The sequence below is a fragment of the Corapipo altera genome, unplaced genomic scaffold (assembly GCF_003945725.1).
Source record: "Corapipo altera isolate COAL_440 unplaced genomic scaffold, ASM394572v1 201, whole genome shotgun sequence".
Classification (NCBI taxonomy): Eukaryota; Metazoa; Chordata; class Aves; order Passeriformes; family Pipridae; genus Corapipo; species Corapipo altera.
In genome coordinates this window covers 891,361-904,887 of record NW_020884940.1, presented here as the reverse complement: position 1 = coordinate 904,887, position 13,527 = coordinate 891,361, and the positions used below count along the sequence as shown (strand labels likewise).

Genomic DNA, 13,527 nt, shown 5'->3' with positions numbered 1-13,527 from the left:
GGGGGGGGGGGGGAGAAGAGCCCGCAACGACCCCTCTCACGGGCCGCCCCCGCCCCGCGCCCCCTCAGGGGCTTCCCCGCGCCGCCCTCCCCGCGCACTCACCGGGGCGGCCCGCGCCGCGACCTCCCGCTGCTCCGCGCGGCGCCCGCGCTGCCTCCCGCGCGGCTCGGCGGCGGGAGGCGGGAGGGGAAAGAGGCGGGGGGTTGAAGGGGGGGCGACCGGAGCGGAGTGAGCGCCCGGCGGCCGAGAAACAAGATGGCGGCGGGGCCGTGAGGCGGCGGGGCGGAGGCTCCGCCCTCTTCCCCCCCCCCCCCCGCCTCCACGGGCCGCGGCGGGCGCGTGACCCGGCGGAGATCTCGCGAGAGCGGCGGGGGCGGGAGGGGCAATGGCGGGTGAGGGGAAGGAGCGGGCCCGGTGTGAGGGGAACGGGGAGCGGCCGAGCCTCGAGGGGCGGCCAGACCCTCCCTCTAGGATCAGTCCCTCCTGTCCTACACCCCTGCGGGCCGCGGCTCCGAGGCGTTAGGCCTCTGCCAAGGCCGACTTCCAGGTTTTCCCTTTGTGAAACGAGCAGGAAGCCTGTGGTGTTTCGCCGTGAATTGTGCTTGTAATAAATTGGGTGGTGGATAAATCCATTAAAGATGTTGGATAAAGAGAGTGATGACCCTCAGTGAACTTTCTCCAGGCCAGAATTTGGCATATTCTGGGGAATTTTAAAGGGTTTTTTGGAATGATATAATAATAATAATAATAATAATAATAATAATAATAATAATAATAGCATTTTATTATAATAATAATTTGTAATAGTATATTAATAATAACACCATTAAATAGGTAGTAAGTGGATTGACCCAGTGAATCCTGTTATATAGTTTAACTATATATGCACACAAAAGGAAAATAACTCGTGTCATTCTACATATCTGGTGCACCACGGAGTTCTGGTTGTTCATGTCCTTGGGGGGAAATGTTACTGAAATAAATAGAGAAAGTAATTAGAGATCCTTTCCCTCTCTTTTGAGCAGAGAGTCAAGGCAGCTGCTCTTCAGAAACAGAAATCCAAAGAGAAACAGAACCAAAAAGGGAGAAGGAGCAGGAAGTCCCAGAAATCACTTGAATTACTAACAGATTAGTTGTCTTAATTAATACAGCAGTAAAATAGCAGTTTCCTAGTAGTTTTTTTCCATTTCCAGAGGTTTTTTGCCTCACTGTACAGACGTGTAACAGCAACTCTGCTTCACCAGCGTGTCCCTGGCAACAAAGCTCCTCAGCCCTGCCCTCCCTGAGCCTTTTGGGCTCATCCAGGGACATTTCCAGCCCTGCTGTCCCAGCCCTGGGAGCTGTCCAAGTTCAACCTGGCCGAGCTGTCCAAGGGCTCGGATCCATCAGCACGGGATGACTTTCTCCTGCCACCCTGGAGCCGGTTCAAGCAAAAGTCTGTGCTCTGCTCCAGCCAGCTCTCCCATTCCCAGGGACAGGCAGCTCTCCCATTCCCGGGGATGGCTTTGCTGGCTCCAGGACATGGCACACTGAGGGGTGACTCATCCTGCTTCGGGATTTTTCCCATGAAAAAAAAAAAAAAAATCACTTTTCCTTAGAAGCACCTCCATCTTTGCCTCCTCGTTGTCTTTCCTGTGCCCAAATTGGCATCTAGAAAGGTTTCTTTTTTTATGTAATCCTTAAATCCAGTTTTTCATTAAATAAAATCATCATTTATCACTTCAAACATCTTTTGAGATGGGAAAGTCGGGTCCCACGTGGCTGCTGCACTTCCAGTCACCCTTCCCAAAACTGCTGGGGGCAGTTTCTGGCACAGTGGTTTGCTGTGCTCCCTGTGCAAGAGGATGAAATCCCTCCTGCATCCCTGCAATCCCTGCATCCCAGGGACACAGGGAGCTGGGATCTGTGGTTTCTGTCCCGTGACTTTTGCCCAAATGTAGGAAATGGGACCAAGTTCTGTGGCCGCTGCGCTCTCAGAGCTCGGCTGCTCCGGAGGCTCCGGGCTGGCACTGGAGTGGGAAATGTCTTGCAGCAAATTCCTGCAGTTTTATTGGAAGTCTTGCAACTCAGGGCGCTTGCAAGGCAGCCAAGAGAAATAAAAGTCATAGAATCATGGAGTGCTTTGGGTTGGAAGGGACATTAAGGATCATCCTCTTCCACCCCCTGCCCCGGGCAGGGACACCTTCCACCAGCCCAGGTTGCTGCAAGCCCCATCCAGCCTGGCCTTGGACAATTCCAGGGATGGGGCAGCCTCAGCTTCTCTGGGAAATTCATTCCAGCCCCTCACCACCCTAAATGGCTGCTACAGTTTGGTTTTTTTTTCAATTCCCTAATTTCTGAGCCACCCTCCTATTGCAGCGTCGAGGGTGACAATCCCCAGCACCTCCCTTCAAAATGCCTCGTTTATAGATCAATTAACCAGCCCTGCTGCTGCCAGTGCTGCCAGGCCCAGCTGCCAAACCACCCAGCTGTTCCTCCTGCCAGGATCCAGCCCCACTCCAGGGATTTCTGGACAATCCTCCTCCTCCTCCTCCCACTGGATCCTTTCGTGCCTGTAGCGCTCTGTTTCCTCCCCACCTGCTCCCTCGGCAGCAATGGATCCATTGTCTGGAGCTGCTCAGCTTCCCCAGAAGGATCCCAGCAAACACAGAGCTCCCTGTCAGCCTGCCCAGAACGTGGAGGAGCCAAGGAAAACAAGAAAGAGGAGAAAAAAAAAAAAAAGGAAAGAAGAAAGTGCTTTTCCACTCGGCTTTATCGGCGCTCGCATAAATCTGGTGGTGGTTCGTTGAGTTTGTGCTTCTCCAGCACCTGCCACCTGCTCAGCTGATCCCTCCCACGCTCCCCGAGGGGCTGTGCTGCTCCAACTGCACCCCAGGGCCGGATTTGGGAGGGCTGGATTTGTTTGACGCTGAGGAAAACTGTCTCTCAGAGCAGCAGGGACAGGCCTGGCCCTTCCCAGCTCAGCCCCCGCCGTCCCCCGGGACTCCCGTTCCAGCGGGGCCCTGGACTCATCCCAAACAGGCTGTTGCTCTGGGGCAATAATCCACAGGCAAAGGAAAACCTGGATTTAAATTATTTATGGATATGGACGCGCTGCCTTGTAGATTTTTAGGGAAAAGGAGGCTATTTAGGGCCAGATTTTGGGGCCCATTTTTCCTGACCCTTCGTGCCACATCCCACCTGGTGCCTCTTCTGGTTGGGGAACATCCCTATGATAAATTTCAGGATATTTAATAAGAGTATTTATCTGCCTGGACACAGATTTTTGAAGCCCCTGTAGAAACCTTGTCTCTGCTTTGAAATTAAACCCCAGAAAGATAATTTGACTCAGGAGAGATGATGGTTTGGGTGTTGCCGGAGGATTCTCTGGGAAACCAAAAGGCCTGAGGGATGACAGGGATGATCCAGTGCCAGCCCTGGGGCTGTGGGTCACCTTTTGCACTCAGGTAGTTTGAGGTTTGAACCCAGAACAGAGGTGCTTTTACCTCTTCTGATCCAGAGGGGAGCTCCCAGATGAATCCTGCTCTCCCAGCCCTCCATCCCTGGGGAAGAAATGACAGAAATCAGCAAAAACCCTGAGAGTCAGGAAATCTCTGAACTTCCAGAGCTGCAGATGAGCCACTCTGAGCTGAGATGCTCAGCCCAGCACTAACTGGGAAGCCCCATTCCCAGTATTCCCAGTTCAGCACTGGCAGTGGGGAGAGGATGCAGCTCCCAGCTTGGAGCTGGGATTGGATCCCAGTGACTTTCCCGGTGCCTGCAGCATCCCAGGGAGAAGCAGATGGTGCCCGGGTGCCTCTTGCCTGGCCCAGCACTCTGGCTCTCCCAGTATCCCACTGGTGAGCACACGTGACCCCCCTGCTCCTGCAGGAGGGCGAGAGGAGGTTTTCCAGCCTCTCCACACGGCTCCTTCTCCTGCGGGAAGTGGGACAAGCTGCAGAGCTGACACAGCACCGGCAGCTCATCCCAGTGGGAATGCCCAGCAGGGCCAAGGGGAGGAGCCCCTGTGCCCACCCGGGCTCATCCCACAGCCTGGCACCTTCCCAGGGCTCAGTTATTCCCGGGAATACACACTGGGTTTACCCAGTCCTGGCCTAAACCATCCTCTCCCCATAACCCGTCACGAGGTGCAGCTTCTCCCTCCCCAAATGCCCGGCCCTGGGGCAGCTCCAGGACCTCCTGGGCAACCTCAGAGTCCCCTGGGAAGCTCCAGGATGTCCCGGAGCAGCCCCAGGACCCCTCTGGGAAGACAAGAGAGTCCCCTGGGAAGCTCCAGGATGCCCCAGAGCAGCCCCAAGACCCTCCAGACAGCCCCAGGACCCCCGAAATTCCTACCTCTTCTCTGTGTTTCTGCTGCCCATTCCATCCACCTCTCTCCAGGATGAGCAGGATCCACAGCACGGGAAATGTCCATCCTGTCCCAGGGAAAGGCAGCACGTGGCACCCCCGGGGGCTGCAGATCCCAGGGTCACCCTCACAGGGACACCACGGTTTGGCTCAGCTTACAAAGCCTCTCCCAGGCTTCCCACTATCCCACATCCAGCTCATCCCCATCCACATGCTGCCCATAACCCCTGCAGGGCTGTGAAGCCAAGCCCTGGGAATCCTCTTAAGGGGGTTTTACCGGAATAATCGCATTAAACCACCCCCTTTTCGCCGGCACAAACCCAAAAGGTAAAGGAGAAGGTGGTGAGGAGCCGGCAAAGAGGGTGGAGAGCTGAGCTCCTTAAGGAATTAAGAGACATGAGAGATGGGAGAGCTCTGATGGGATCCCAGCACGAGGCCAAACCTAAGGTTTTGCCCACCCAAGGGATTGGTGCCACAGTCTTGAATCTGCAGGAACAAACCACCCAGTGTGAGGTTGGTGATCCCGGAGCAACCTGCCAAGGGAAGCAGAAAAGCAGGGTCAGGCAAAAAACTTCCAGTGGAACGGAAAACTTCGTCATTATTATTTTATCACTGCCGTGAAACTTCCTGTTTTATCATGGAAATGTGGCAGCTGGAAAAAAAACATAAGGAGAATCTTTTGGCTGGCTGAGGCAGGTGTTTTCACTATCTCTTCCCCCCAGACAATATGTTCCCAGGGCTGACGCTTTCTCCACAAAGCTGGAAGTTTGCTTTGATGGAATACGCTCCCCTATGGAGAGATTTTCGGCTGGTTTTCCTGACTATTCCTCACAAAGGCCCCTCTGGACAACCTCTCTCCTCCCTGAGTTTGTTTATACGCTTTGAACCCTGTTAGGAAACCATCTCCCTACTTCAGCGCTGTTTTATCCAAGTTTCCATATTTAGTTCTTTCAGCTATTCCTGTTCCTCACCAGCTTTCCTGTGCACAACCCGCCACATCCCAGTTTTCCCTGTCCTTCCCCTCCAGCAGCTGCCACAGGGGGAATTTCCCCCCCATCCTCCCTGCACCGATGGATTGAGCACTGTACTCACCCTGGGCACACGATCCCAAATCACTCCCCACACCCCGATCCCAATATCAGGATCTCAGCAAGGGCCGGGTGGTTTCCCACAGCCCCAGGTGCTGGAGGTGGTCCCAGGACCCCCGGCAGGGTGGAAATGGGAAGCCTTTTCCCCCCGGGAAACCCAAGCCTGGCAGTGTTTGAGGATTTGAGGGAGGGACAGAGTTAAAGGCGGTGAAGGAGGGTTTCCTCCCGGCACGTGGCTCCATGTCAGCCGCGGTGCGCAGCCGGCAGAGGCAACGCAGGGAAAAGCACTGGAGGAATTTACCAGGAGTAGAGAGAGACGCTGCTCAGAGGGAAATTAGTGTTTGCATCCAGGGAAGCCAAGGTGAGTCCAAGGGCAGCGCGGGAATCGCTGCCTCCCCGCTCCAAACCCCTCCTTCAGAGGGAACCCGGGCACCGGCAGTGCCCCCTCGGTCCCTGTCCCCCCGGCAGGGCCACGCTCCTGCTCCAGCGGCAGCCGAGGCATCGGAGCCGGGAGATTTGCGTATTCCCAAAGGAGCCCCGCGGCCACCCAGGCTGAGCGGGACGGGCTGGCAGCGCTGCGGGTCTGCCCGGAGCTTCCCGGGGTCCTGGGGGCACTGAGGGCTGGCTCAGGGGTCGGGGGTCTGGATGGGGACACTCGGGGTCAGGGTGACAGCAGGGGGGGGGTGGCCAGCAGCTCTTGGGGTCCAGCTGCGAGAGAAGGGTCAGGTGGCAGCCCTGGAGTCCAACTGGTGGGTGTAGGGTCCAGCTGGAGGTTTTTGGGATCCCTTTGATGGGTGTAGGGTCTGTTCGATGGGTGCAGGGTCCAGTTGGAGGCTCGTGGGGTTTGTTTGATGGGTGCAGGGTCCGACTGATGGGTGCAGGTTCCACCTGCTGGCTCTTGGGGTTCACTTGATGGGTGTAGGATCCAGCTGGTGGTCCTTGAGCTCTGGTTAATGGGTCTAGAGCCCAGTTAATAGGTGTAGGGTCCAGCTGGAGGCTCTTGGGGTCCAACTGATGTGTGTAGGGTCCAGTTAATGCATTTAGAGTCCAATTGATGCGTGTAGGGTCCAGTTAAGGGTCTGGAGTTCAGTTAATGGGTCTAGAGTCCAGTTGACGTGCGTAGGGCGCAGCTGGAGGCTCCTGGGGTCCAATTCATGGATGCAGAGTCCAGTTTATGGGTCCAGGGTCCAGCTGGCAGGTGCAGGATGCTCCCATCCGCCCTCAGGCTCCACCTGATGGATGCAGGGTCCCACCGCCGCCTTTCGGGGTCCGGCCGACAACTCTCCCCGCGCATCCTCCGGGGAGGCACCGGGCAGCCCCGGGCCGCCCCCTCGGTGGGTCCCGGCCCCTCTCCGCGCCGCCCGGGCCGTCGGGGCCGGGCCCGGGGCTCCCCCGCCCGCCGCTCCCAGCAGCCCGCCGGGGCCGAGGGGAGGAGCGGGCACGGGCGGCGGCGGCGGCGGCGGCAGCGGTGAGTGAGTGCCCGCGGGGTGCGGTGCTCCGGGCGCCCGGCACCGCGGCAGCGCCGGTCCCCGCGGCCACCGGGGCCGCACCTGCCCCGCAGCATCCCCCGCCCGCGGCCGGGAAGCGGGAGCGGTGGGTGGGGGGGGTTTTTTTTTGGGGAGGGGGGGGGGGGGGGGAGGATGCCCGTCGCGGATGCGGTGCCGGGGGAGCGGCGGGATGGGCGCTCCGGGAAGGGGGAGGAGGTGGGAAGAGGGGTCCCGACCGCCGTGGGGTGAAACCCGGTGCTTCCCACCCCGCGGCTGCCGGCGAGGCACCCCTAAAACATCGCCCAGGCGCTGAGCGGGGATGTGAACACCCCAGAAACATCGCTGCGCCGAAAGCGAGGGGGCTGCGGCCGCGCTCCCCTCCGTCCCAGCCCGGAGAGCTCCGGTGAACCGGAGCCCTGCCCGGTGCGGGGCGGGCGGGCAGCGCTTCCCGGCCGGCGGCTCGGCAACGGGAGCGCTTTCCCGTGCCATCCATCATCGCCGCTGAAAGCCCGTTGACGTCAAGCCCGTCCCGTGCCCGCCGGTCCCCACGGCCGGGAAAACGGGGAGAGGGACCCGGGAAAGCCGGGAGGGTCCTGCCGAGGCTCTGCCCCCGGGCACCGTCCTCGCCCCGAGCGGCTCAGTGTGCGGCCAGGGCTCACCTCGTCCCGGGCTTCCCGGCGCCTCCAGCCTGGGCTTCGGGTATTGATTCGCCTCTTGCTCCATCCCGGGAGGCTGTTCCACCCTCCGTGGGGTTTGGGGCAGGTGCTCTATAGGGAAATGTGTGAAGGAGCTGGTGAGGGAGAGGGAAACGGTGCCCCGGGATGGGCAGAGAACCCTGCACTGCTCCCTCTTGCTCTGACTGGGGTGACACTGAGTGGGGAGAAGCCCGAGGGCAGCGTGGGCATCACTCATCCCCTGGCACCCCAACGGGCACGGGCCTGGCACCCACCATGTCCCCACCACGTCCCCCTCCTGCTCTGGGCCTCAAAACAGTCCCCAGGGCCACCGTGTGGGAGCTCACGGGTCCCCACGGGAGGTGATGGCTGTGATGGGCTCTGTGCTGGTCAGTGCCCACTCCTGGGGGTCTGGGAAGCACGGCAGGGGGGCTCCCGAGGCTGAATCCCATCACTTGGTGCCCAGGGAGCATCCCATGGGCTGCACTGCTCGTTTCAATAGCTGAGAGTGGGAGGCTGCGGATCCCCCCGAGCCAGGGGTGCAGGGTTGAGCTTGGCTTGCAGGCCAAAGCCAGGCTTTGCTGCCAGGCACAGCAGCCCCAGGGTCCTCCCTGTGCCAAGGGATGTGGGACCACCTGCCCAGCCCATCCCCAGCCCCTTCCCTGGTGGCCCCGTGGCTGCTCTGCACCTTCACCTCCAGCCCCAGTTTGGTGTGTGCCCGTTTCTCTCTGCACCAACACCACCAACACCTCCCTGGAGCCACTCCTGCTGTGCTGGCACTTCTCTCCCCGTGTACCTTCTCCAACATGACATCCTTTGGTGAGGGCAAACTCCTGCCACCTCCCACGGCCCAGCACTCCGAGTTCTTGCTTCTTCGTCCCCGTTCCAGCCCCGTCCTGGCAGCACAGCCTTTGTGGGACAGGGACAGAGGATGAGATTCTGGCGTCTTGGTCTGACCCTTGCTTGGCCCCTTTCACCCCAATTCAGGGGGAAAATCCCCTCCAGCTTCCCTCCCACACACACACACACACCCAGTCCACCCCCCTCGAGCTCTGTGGGCTCTGGCTGCAGCACAGCCCTCCGGGAAGCATCACATGGATACAAGATGCAGTTTAAGGTGATGAAAATCCCCAATTTTCCTGCTTATTAAAACCCAAACCGTGCGGCACCAGCTCCCTGCGTCCCTGTCAACGCGCCGAAAATGTTTTGTCACAGCTTCTCAAAGAGCAGGAAAACAGCCTTGTTAAGGAATTACTGTGAGGTGATTTGGCTCCCATTGACAGCCCTGCTGACACTCTGAGTTCGCTGCCTGAGGGGCTCCTTTCCTGCCCTGGGATGCTGTGTTGGGTGATGGTGGGAGCCCCTCCAGGCTCCTCATCCTTCCCACAGAAAAAGGGGCTCCTGGAGCTGGAGGTCTCAGCCTGAAAATAAGGGAATTGCACCGATTTTGGTTGTTGGGTGGCGGAGCAACGCGAGAGCTTTTGGCCTCATCTTCGGGCATGTCGTGCATCGCCCTCCTCCCCAGCCGTGGCACATGTGGCACCTTGCTGGGATCAGCTCCATCGTCCTCCAGGGATACAGGTGCTGCTGGCACCCCAGGGGTTCTGCCCCAGCTCCCCGTGCCAGGCGGGCTGCAGAGGTGGCAGAGCAGGCGATGGGTGTTTGCCGCAGGCTCCCGCTGCCTCCTGGCACCGCTCCGGCTCTCGGAACTCTTCCTGTGGCAAGCAAGTTTTCTGCTGATCCCTGAAGAAGCTTTGGAATAATAGTGCAGTCTTAGCATTTAAAAAAGCAACTTTTTCTGCAAACAAACCTGCTCCCCCCCGCCGGCTCCTGCTGGGCTCGGGAGCGAGCTGGGACCTGCGGGCTGGATGCGGCTGGGCAGGGAAAATCGGATCCAAGCAGGCAGAGTCTGGGCTGTTGGCAGGTCTTGCTGCTGGATACGGAATTGGGGGGGCAATGGAGGGTGTGGGTGGGTTTGGTCACCCATCCTGGAGCTGCTGGTTTGGCCCTGGGGACACGTTGGGCATCGCTGCAGTGAGCGGGCACGAGCAACCAGGGGTGGAATCTGGTCAGCGCTTGGATTTGAACCTGAGGGGACTCCAGAGCTCTTGGCCCCCGTGGGATATGAAGCCCCTGGAAGGCAGAGGGATATTCACCAGTGCAGAACAGGGAGGGAAGGGGGGGCTGCTGGGTGCTGGCCACCGAGGGAAGGAAATCAGATGTTGTGTGCGTGGAGCGGAGCGCTGGTAGGAGCAGCAGAAAGCCAGGGCTGATAGCAGTCCTTCCCCTGGAGGAAGCAGCTCCATGAAATATTGATGGGATTCACACACGGCAGACGAGCTGTGTGAGCTGCATTGCAGAGCTGGGAGCCGTGCAGCCGGAAAGGCAGCGGCAGCTGGGTAACGGGAAAAGCTCCTTCCCACATCCCCTCCTTCCCACATCCCTCCCTTCCCACATCCCCCTCTTCCCACATCCCCCCCTTCCCACATCCCCTCCCTGCCGGAGGAGATCGGCCCCAGCAGTGCCAGCCCTCGGTGCCCGAGCACCAGGCGAGGGGGGGGTTGGGATCTGAGCAAGGTGATCCCATTCCCAACCCTGTCTCCGGGGGCCACCAAAGACCCTGGGCTGGTTTCTCGCGTCCCTGTTGCCTCCCCATGGAGCTGTCCCAGATTTTGGGGCCACGTGGCTGCTGGGCTCGTGCCTGTCCCTGCTCTGTCCCGAGCCGCCCATCGTGGCCACCACCAGCACCAGGGTGCAGCCAGTGCAGGGGTCCCGAGCTCAGCCTTGGCATCCTGGTCCACTGTGGGATGAGTCCGGACCACCAGGGATGCCCAGTGCTCAGGTCAGTGCCATGAACCCCCGGGGCTCTCCGGCCAGGTGGGCCCAGCAGGACCTGGCTGTCCCCCAGCCTCAGCCCTGCTGGGTGGCTTTTGCTCCTCTGATTCCTTCCTGTTGCCTAGGAAACGATGGGATGCAGCAGGGATCTGATTTGCCCGGGCAGCAGACGTCACACAGGGACAGGGGGGAAAAAGGACAGCGTGGTCAGGGCTGCTGCTGCCTCAGGAGGGGGCTCTGCCCCAGATCCGGCCACCAGGCAGGGTCAGACATGGATGGCCCTGGATTCCTCACCTGTCCCACCCCCAGTGAAAGGTGGTCACAAGGTGGATGGGGGAAGATTCCGTGTTCCTGCCTGTCCTGCTGGGAAATACTTGGTTCCGAGTCCTGGTGCTCCTGGATGGATCCCATCTTCCAGGAGCGTCACTTCTGCTGGAGCTGTGGCAGCCAGGCTGGCTGGAGATGGACATGAGCTTCAGGGATGGGGATGGGAAGTAAATCACTGTGGCTGAGGTGTATCTGGACGTGCTGGCACTGAGGAAGACTCGGGACAGTCGGTTCTCCGGGATCATTTCTCCTTGGACACCCCCACACAGGGCTGTGGCTCCGGTTCCCTCTGGCTCTGGGTCCCACTGGTGTTCCCAGCCCATCCCTGTGCAGGAGCAGCACAGAAGAGAGCACCTGGAGCAGACCCAGCTCCAGCCAGGAATACCATCCCACCGGTTATCCCAGAAGAGATGCGATGCATTGCCTGGGTCCTGGCAGAGCTGATCTCCCTGAAACCACCTCTCCACCCACACCACGACCTCCAGCACTTCCCATCCTGATGGAAAACCTCCGGCTGCTGCAGACAGACCTGCTCCCACCCAAGCACCTGCCTTTTGGGGAATCATCCAGACTGGAATATGCTGTGGGATTTCCCCTCTGAACCTCTCTCATCCAACAGCCAGGCCTTTTCCAGGAGCAGGAGCTGCTCCCGTGGGACCCCTGAGCACAGCCCCATCCAAACCTCTCCCCTCCACTTGTCCTACAGCTGGAGCACATTTGGACCCATCCTTTCATTTCCAGGTTTCTGTTTCCCATGGAGCTGGTGTTCCAGCCAGGATATAACTTTTATATCCTGCCTGAGCCGTGAGATGCTTAATTCCAGTACCTGGAGTTACTTCCAGGTTCTCAGCTCACGTGCACCCAATTATACCCCTTGTTGGGCAATTAAATTTATATGAGCAACTGCCTATCAGAGCTGAAGCATTTAATTAGAATTAAGTACTTTTAGGGGAAATAAGCCCTTGACTTATTCCCAAATACAAGCAGGAGCATGTCCATGTGAGCTGTGCTGCTGGGGCTTGCCCTGATGTGTTGTGCCTGCTCAGGACTGGCAGGGCCTCAAAGTGGAAGCTCTAGAAAGACTTTTTTTTCCCCTTAAAACGCTGATTTTAGGACCTACCTGCTCCAGTCATCAGCAGTTTTCAGTGCTCTCCCTCCAGGCTCGAGGCAGCCCCAGCACAGGGGTCTGGGGGGAAAGAAGAACCTGCTGCCCCACTGCCAGGGGTTTCCAACCCCAAATCTCCCTGGGAACACCCACCCCAAGGGAGGAGACAGCCCCCAAAATCCCTCTGCCTCCTTCCCACCCCCACTGTGCTCATTTATCACCCTCCTCTTCCTCTCCCCACCCCCTGTCAGGATCCCTTTCCCACCTGTGTGGGGGCACCTGCTGGGCTCCTCCCCCCTTCTCCAGAGCCTTTTCCAAAGCACCAATTTTCCCCATCAATATTTTGCCCCTCGTTTCTATTCCCGTGGAATATTTGGGGCCAGGGCTCTCTCACAGCCCCAGGTTGTTCCTTTCCACACCTGGCACTGTTGGATCACTGGGATCCATCCACTCCTGGGGTCACCTCTGACCGACCCCCTCCCTCTCCGTGCTGCCCCCATCCCCACTTTTCCCAGCCCGGCCACCCCCAGCAGCTCCACGACATCTGTCTTCAGGGATTCAGTGGGATCATCAGCCACCCAAAACCTGGCACGGGGTTGCCCCCAGCCCCGCCAGGGCACATCCCACCCCGCTGGACCACTGTGCCCCTGCTCGGGGCTGGCAGGAGAACTGGGTCAGCCGTGTAACCATGGAGATGCTGAGGGAGATGCTGAAGCGGCGCCAGCACAGCCCCGGCTCTCCAGAACCCTGGAAAGATTCCCCAGCCCTGGCACCGTCCGTGTCCGGCCGGGATGGGGCTGGGAAGCTGAGCTGAGCCTCCTCCGGGCGCAGGGCGGTAAGATGCCCCCATCTCCTCTTCTTTTTTTTTTTTTGGGGGGTGCCATGAGCGGGGAGGGCCGAGCCTCGCCGGGGTTCCTGCGCCGCAGCCACGATCCAAACGCAACAGGGAGCCGGTTTTCCTGCTGGTTGTGCTTCCCCCTGCCCTGTGCTGCGTGTCCGGGGGATGCTGCAGCCATGACGCCTCTCCCGGGGGGCTCGGCCGGTGCCCCGGGGGCTCCGCGCATCCCGCAGCCGTCCCAGCCGCGGGGGGAGCCGGGGGCTGGCTCGCTGGAGAACTTCCCGGCGCTGGCGGTGGTGGTTGTTTCCCGCAAGGACGGTGCGTGGTGGCGGTAAGGGCTGCTCCCACCCCGGGAGCTCGGGAACGTGTTCCCACGGCGGGGGAGGAGGGGGCTCGGGTGCGGCGTCGCGGTTGTTTGCTCCGAGAATCCCGGTGGTTTGTGACATAGGGAATAAATATATGGATGGGGGAAGGGGGGGGGGGGTTAGTGTGTGAAGGGAAACCTGGTGCCATTCCCTGAATCCCTGCACGTTTCTGGGGAAAGGGAGCTGGAGCTGAGGCAGCAGCAGGGCTGAGTGTTCATCGTTAGGCTGAGGATGCTGTGGCCATGCCAGGGATGCTGTGGTGGTACCAGGGATGCTGTGGTGGTACCAGGGATGCTGTGGTGGTACCAAGGATGCTGTGGCCATGCTGAGGATGCTGTGGCCATGCCAAGGATGCTGTGGTGGTACCAAGGATCCTGTGGCCATGCTGAGGATGCTGTGGCCATGCCAAGGATGCTGTGGTGGTACCAGGGATGCTGTGGCCGTGCTGAGGATGCTGTGGC

General features: G+C 59.6%; 2 protein-coding genes and 1 long non-coding RNA gene across 6 annotated transcripts in view; 1 reads left to right on the top strand and 2 right to left on the bottom strand.

Moving 5' to 3' along the window:
- The window catches only part of NFYC (nuclear transcription factor Y subunit gamma), a 36,733-nt gene extending 36,612 nt beyond the window's left edge, over window positions 1–121 (bottom strand). Inside the window, exon 1 of the mRNA XM_027661232.1 lies at window positions 103–121. The gene's annotated coding sequence lies outside the window, so the exon portion shown is untranslated. The remainder of the gene's footprint in view (window positions 1–102) is intronic.
- Window positions 122–846: 725 nt separating this feature from the next.
- LOC113955577 lies at window positions 847–8,566 on the bottom strand. Of its 2 annotated transcripts, XR_003530596.1 has the most exons (5): window positions 8,393–8,566; window positions 7,582–7,689; window positions 4,336–4,880; window positions 3,486–3,542; window positions 847–973 (listed from the first exon to the last, which is right to left on the bottom strand). It is a non-coding gene; the product is annotated as an uncharacterized LOC113955577 (long non-coding RNA). The 2 variants fall into 2 exon arrangements; XR_003530595.1 differs by lacking the exons at window positions 7,582–7,689; window positions 8,393–8,566 and adding an exon at window positions 5,440–5,540.
- The window catches only part of RIMS3 (regulating synaptic membrane exocytosis 3), a 15,746-nt gene continuing 7,928 nt past the window's right edge, over window positions 5,710–13,527 (top strand). For 2 of the 3 annotated variants that reach the window (XM_027661229.1, XM_027661227.1), the window contains exon 1: window positions 12,429–12,698. The gene's annotated coding sequence lies outside the window, so the exon portion shown is untranslated. Of the gene's footprint in view, window positions 5,797–12,428; window positions 12,699–13,527 lie in introns of those variants that run through there. The other variant, XM_027661228.1, reaches the window with a different exon arrangement.